Source organism: Podarcis filfolensis (assembly GCF_964270895.1).
Source record: "Podarcis filfolensis genome assembly, chromosome: 1".
NCBI classification, from domain to species: domain Eukaryota; kingdom Metazoa; phylum Chordata; class Lepidosauria; order Squamata; family Lacertidae; genus Podarcis; species Podarcis filfolensis.
In genome coordinates this window covers 59,831,390-59,837,975 of record NC_139604.1, presented here as the reverse complement: position 1 = coordinate 59,837,975, position 6,586 = coordinate 59,831,390, and the positions used below count along the sequence as shown (strand labels likewise).

Sequence of the window (6,586 nt, the reverse complement as noted above, 5' to 3'; positions counted from 1 at the left end):
TGTAGTAGTGCATTGTCATTGCCATTTCTGCACTTTATCCTTTGCCCATACTTGATCGAGTCATAGAATTGTAAAGTTGGAAGGGACGGCCGGGGGGCCGGCGGGATACTGCTAGCCCACATTTAACAAAAACAATTGTGTAATTAAGAAAAATATGTCAAACATAATCTATGTGCAAACGTGCACGTGTTGTGTGTGCATTCTAGGGCCATGCCACTAGATACCCTTTCTGGAATGCAAGAGGGGAGCTTGCTATAATAACGTTTAGGCGTTATGTGATCAGCTGAGAGACCTCCATTGTCATGCAAGTCTTTTGCCCCAACTCCCGCACAAAGTGCCATGCAGTTCATAAAAGGTCACATTATACTAAAAGTCCACCCTGAGAATTCCTGCAAACCTAGAATTCCTGCAGTGGAAGATGATGAAACAGCATCTCAAAATCGCATCAAGGTAGACATAACGGGGCTTGAAAGCAATACATTCAGATGCCCCTTCATGTGTTCTGTGCATCACTTAAGAAAAATTCAAATGCACCTCTCCGACTATGGTTCTATACACTTTTTTAAAAAGAAAAAAACTACGAAAGTGTCCGAAAGGAGCCATGCAATTCATGGACGCCAAGGAGCCCAACGAGGCTCAGGTGCACAAATGCCTTCGATTTGCACCACCACCACCACCACCCCAGGCAGCGTGCAAGATTTGTAGCGTTTGCCGCACAGACTTGAATGTACTGTTCCCGTGCTAAAGATAAACCAGATCCCTTGGGCTTTTTGCACGCACACAAACACGCACACGCGCGCGCATCCTTTAAAGAAGCAAATGAGGTAAAAGAGCAGGGCGGGGTTTCTTTCGCTCCGTCTACCTTTTTGGAGAGGTGGAGGGGGGGGATAGAGCAGGAGCGGCCGGGCTGCGCTCGAAAGAGCCTTTGAGGACAGCGCGCGCCAGCTGCAAACAGCAGCTGCCTCGGCGGCCGCGCGGGGAAACATCTCGCGGCGCGCGCCCGCCCCTGCCGGCACCGCGCGCCGCTTGGGACCCGGCCTTCTGCCGCTCCTGCGCTTGCTACGTGCGCACTGACACTGTCCTCATGGCAAAGCCCAGGCTGGGCTGTACCACTCGGCGCCCCCGAGGAGGGGAGGGGCGGCCGAGGGGAGCCGAACCGCGCCAACTGAGAAAGGCGGCGGACGCGACGCCGCGGGCTCGACCCCGCCCGGCCCTTTCGCCAGCCGCGTTCCTGGAAAGGAGCCTGGCCGGCGGCAACCATTGCGGGAAAGGGAGCGGGGGGGAGGGAGGCGGGCGGGCGGGCGGGAGGAGAGCGGCATCGACGCTCGGGCAAGTACAGTTGGTTCCTCCCTAAAGTAAGGACGTGCAGAACCGAACGCGCCGCACCCCGCGCTGTAACTCCCGGGGCAGGGCGAAGGAGGGAGCTGCCTAGCCCCGCGCGAGGAGGGGGTCTCCGCCGATTGGCGGGCGCGGCGGGAGGCGTGGCTGGCCGGCAGCCGGGCGCAGCCTCCATTGGCGGACCCGCCGCGTGACGTCATCAGCCTCGATTTGCATGTAGCCAGGGCGGGGTAGGGGAGCGAAAGAGAAGGCAGGTTGCGCGGCAGCGGCGTGGGCTGGGTAGCGCAGCGCAACGCCGGGAAGGAGAAGTTTCCGCTGCCGCTGCCTCTGCTTCGCTCGCGCTCTCCCTCTTGCCTGTGGAAAGTGGGCAGCGCAGGCTGCCGAAAGGAGCCGGGTGGAAAGTGTCCGAGGAGAGGCGGCGCCTGCGAAGTTCAGGTAAGTGGGGTAACTAGGGAGGGAGGTGGGTGCTGGGGCTTCGGGGTAGGGCTTGGTTTCCGGCTGGGTGTTTTAAGGTTGGGCGCAGTTAAGGGAAAGCATTTAAAAAGGGGGGGACAGCATTTCTTGGTTTCACTTTCAGCGTGCGGCATAGAGCATCCCCCCCCTTTCCCGGCCAAGTCAATTAAAAGGCGCATCCGTGCTCAGGGAAGAATTTAAGTCGTCAAAGCCAAGTGTAGATGTTCGCCGAGGAACGAGCGGAAGCAAGTTCGTACCAGGTCATTGACAGTCCTCGATTCCCCCCCCCCCCAAAAGCTCTGGGAAAGGGCTCTGAACTTCCATTTAACTTTTTTCCTCCCCTTCTTAATATTATTTCGAAACGCTTCGTTGCCTAATGAAATTGCAGCTGATCCATTGAGGAGGAAAGAAGCAGTTTCAGTTTTGTCTCAAATTAGCCAGTCGCTTAATTGGTCGGCCAGGTTTCCACACTCGCTCCGCTTCAGGGTGTGCAAGGAAAGGAGTGGGGCTTCTTGCTTCGTTTTGGTTTGCGATCAGTATAACTTGATTCTGAGCAGACTTGCAAAAAGGGGTTGCGCTGTTCGGTTGCCTGTGCTTGTATAAACACCAAGTGGGGTGGCGGAGGATGTAATTCATATCCAGTTAAGTCAGTGGGTAAAAGTGGCGGCGGGGAATTGTCCTCCAGGTGGAAACGGAACTTCCTTATTGCTCCAACTTCTACAGCAAAATCTCTTCCTTTCTTTTCTGTGAATTAGCTGGGGGTTTGAATCCACTTTTGACTGGACTGACCTAGCTGTTTCTTCCAAGTTGACATGATGTTTTGTGTTGGGTAAGTGCAGTACAGAATTAAACAAAAAGTGGCCAAAGGGAGAGACTTAAAAACGCCTGCAGCTGACGCCTTGCCCTGTGTTGTAGAAAGTCCCTCTGGTGTGGTTTGCATCTGTCTTGCACATGTTGGAATGGCCCAGGGGTGTTGAAACAGAAGCATTCTGGGCTTATTTTTGTATGTGTTGAAATATGGGAAGTAGTATGGCTGAACATATTGGGGCTTAGGGAGTGCTGGTGGTGACTCTGCTGCTGATCTATTTCTTGTGTATTTCAGATCCATGTTGGTAGGGGCAGGGGTGGTGGTAATGGGGTGTCTGTTGCTGACATCTTAGAAGAGCCAGCCTGCCTGTGGTTGGTCTAACTCTCCAGAAGCAGGTGAGCCACTGACTAACGCACATTGTGCTGCTAGTGCCCCCACTGTGCGTGTGACAGCGGCTAACCTGCTTTTCGGGCATCACTATGTCTCCTTCTGCTACCTCCTGCCCCTTCCCCAAGAAGAAACAACACATTGGAGCCTGGTGACTTCTTCCAGTCTGAGTGCAGTTGGAGAAAAGACTCCTTCAAGAGCTGGACATCAACCACTAACAAGCTTGCACGTCCATGGCTGTTGCAGAAGAGCAGAGTTGACGTTTGCACACTCATGGGCATGTATGTTCCTTCCTTTGAGGATGTATGGAAGACTCAAAATAAAATGTGTTGGATCTGCTATTAAATAGGTTGTGCTTTTCCTCGGGAAGGCGTGCAGTTGGCAAATACTACTTGGCTTGGACTCTCTTGGGTTTTCCCATAAAATCAATGAAGTGGAATGCATACAGAATGAAGTAGAGAGCCGTGTGGGTAAATGTATGATGGTCAGTCTAAGGGATTGAACACCCTTGCCAAAATAAAATAAAATTATACACTTCTAAAAAGTTGCTTAGTGGAGATTGTATTGAACCAAAGAATCTGCCTCCTGTCACGGTATAGTAATGGGTGAGTGAGTCAGGCAGTTGAGAAATTACAAGTGTGAGGGGCGCTCTGTGATCTTTTGAGCATCAATTGCAACCATTCTCTCCCTCCCCCTTCCTCTGAGATCTTTGTGGTTTCTTGCTCCTTTCTCCGCTTACTTGTCCTGTAGGTGCAGATCAGGACAGGACAAGGGGTTAAGCAATGGCCTGTAATCTCAGACACATGGACCACTTAAAAGTCCTTGGCACATGAGACCACCGCATTGCTGAAGCTGATCTGATCTAGGTCAGATGGATGAGTGACCCTCTCCCACAGAGCCATCTGTGTGCCACCTTGAATTCCATAATGGACGAAAGGCAGGATATAAATGTAGGAAAACAAACACTTACAAGCCTCTCTCCTGCGTGAAAGGCAGAAATGCAGTTTTATGTGCACTGTCAGGGTTTTAAACTGATTGGCCATGCAGGAAAGTATATTTACAACTGCATTTCAGGCTTCTTTCATTTTCATGAAACCTGCGAAGAGGTGTTCTACCTGAAGTGCTTTTTTTGTTTTTCAATCTGCCATGTCACATTTTTTACATTTTCCCTGCAGAAGTGTGATGGGAGGAAAAGCTTTTTCAATTTCATCAATATTGGGAACAGCTTCACCCACTCTTACTTTCCCTGCTACTCCATAGCTGTTGCTGCTGCTTCAAGAAAGAGAAGAGGGGAGTTTCCTCTTCAAAAGGGCATGTGGGGGATGCACACTGATTCCCCCCCCCCCCCGAAACTGTCAAGGCCCTGTTTCCCTAGAGAGCAGAGAAAAGGACAGTAAAGAAAATAGTTGAGCAAGCTCGGAGGATATCTGTGGGGTTGCATCATAGTCTAAACACAGAGCAAGGTGGAGTAGGCAAATGCCCTTGGGGGGTGTCTTCTCCCACGGCACCTGGGATGGTTATGGTATAACATTTAAAGAGGTGAAAGCACAACCTGTGAATAGTGAAACTGTGGCATTAACAGTTGACTATCATTTTACCATTTGTGTCCAGTGGAAGGAATCTAGGATGGCCAAATTATTACTTTTTTATGTCTGGCTATGAAATAATTTTGCTTGAAGGAAGGGTTAAAATTTTCTTGTAGGTCATTCTGTTCATGATGTAAAAACTGCCAGATTACCATGGTTTTGTATCACTTCTAACACTAGTTTTATGTGCAATGTTGTACAATCATTATTCCATTCCTCCTAATAACAATCTTATTAAGCAGGTCATTGCGCTCCTTCCCAACCAGAATTGTGAGGGAGATACTCTCGGCAGTGATACTTAAGGAATCCATGGTGACAACTGGAATTTGGACCCAAATTTCCCTAGGTAGTCAAGCAATCCACTGTGTTGCATTGGCTCATTGTTCAGATGTGTTTATTTTCACAGTGAGGTTCCAGGAAAATGAAGGTGTAGTTACTGACAAAGCAGTATGCAAACATTAAAGGAGATGCTATATATGCCTCCCCAGCTACACAAATGTGGAACCATAAAACTGCTTCAAATATTGTGTACTACCCCAAAGAGCTATGGTAGTGCTCAATGTCTTACTAGCATCATTTGTGGAATGTGTGTTGCCAAAATATATATTATTTCCTTACATATACTTTGCAGCTTCTGATTGTAACACAGATCTACCTGGCCTCTGTAGGTTAGGTTAAAAACATAGTTGCCTTAGTCTAATTCCAATGCCCAGACAGAAAGGAAAGCGATGCTGACAGCTGTTGGTTGATTAATGTTCTTCTTTGGTTTGTGTGCTGTGCTCCTCCAGATTCTGGGAGTGCTCCAGTACACCTTACAATGTACACCTCATTGCAATTCACTGGGTGTCTTTTTCATCAGAGAGGTTGTGAACTAAGTAAGTTAGAGGGAATTTCCTAGAGAGATATGTCTTCTGCAGTACCAACAACATAGATGAAATGGCCAGCTTTGCTTGTTACCAATTCCCTTGAGAACACACATATACTTCTGTCTTATAGGCAGGGAGGCACACTCATCCAGGCATGCTCCTCAGTTGATATACTGGAAGATCAAATAGCATGTGTGAATGAGCAATCGAAGACATGAAATAATTTTATCACCTCATTTTAAAAGAAGTCAGTGGAACTGGTTTACATATTCAGCTGTGAGTAATCAAGTGATGTATGTGAATGTGAGAACCAGCTTTAGTGATGAAACCTGGAGAAATATTCATTATGTATTAACGTGATCCTCTAAATGAAAGTGGATGACTTCTTCGAACAGAATGGATCCATTAGCCACCAACAATCAACTTACCTATAGTTTGTTGTTCGTTCTCAACTTTACAACTGTGTGTAAATTACCTATACGATACTGCTCAAAATAAGCAAGATTTTATATAGCATTACATTCACTATAAGGAAGATTTACTTTTTTCAGGGTACCCCACCAGTAAATTTCCCATTGCAGTGGCTCATGAACTCGTATGCTTATCTGTAAAATGGGAATAATTATGACCTAATGCAGGTTTGTGGCAAGGCTGAATAAGAGTTTGTAAAGCATTATATAACATAAGAAATTCATCATATAATCTACTGGAAGGTTGTTGGCATTGGCAAATATTATTTGTCACTTCATCTTTGTCATATTGTTAAATCAGTAAACATTTGCAACCAAAATGTGTGTGTGTGTTACTTTTGGGGTGGAAATATGCTTTACTATGAGCCACATTTGATAATCCTCAGTTACTGAAAATGAGAAGGGGATCTAATTTCATCTTCTTTTATAACCTCATTTTACCATCCAAGTCACTGCATTTATACTCCCCTTTCGTTGTGACTTCATTTGCCATTTAGTTGACCTGTAGATATGTACAAGAACAATAAGAAATATTAGTATCCTCATCAAGACTATGGACTCTAGAGATCTCAAGAGGACCTTTAATTCTAAACAATGCAAACAGTGCACATTTCTGATGAGAAAAATCAATTTATTTGTTGTGAACCCCCCCTCCCCGCAACATAAGGCATGGCTCTT

The 6,586-nt window shown here is 47.2% G+C and overlaps 1 long non-coding RNA gene across 1 annotated transcript; it reads left to right on the top strand.

Moving 5' to 3' along the window:
* Positions 1-1,579: 1,579 nt before the first annotated feature.
* Positions 1,580-6,228, top strand: LOC310744102. The gene is made up of 2 exons (XR_014539380.1): positions 1,580-1,773; positions 2,894-6,228. It is a non-coding gene; the product is annotated as an uncharacterized lncRNA (long non-coding RNA).
* The last annotated feature ends 358 nt before the right edge of the window (positions 6,229-6,586 follow it).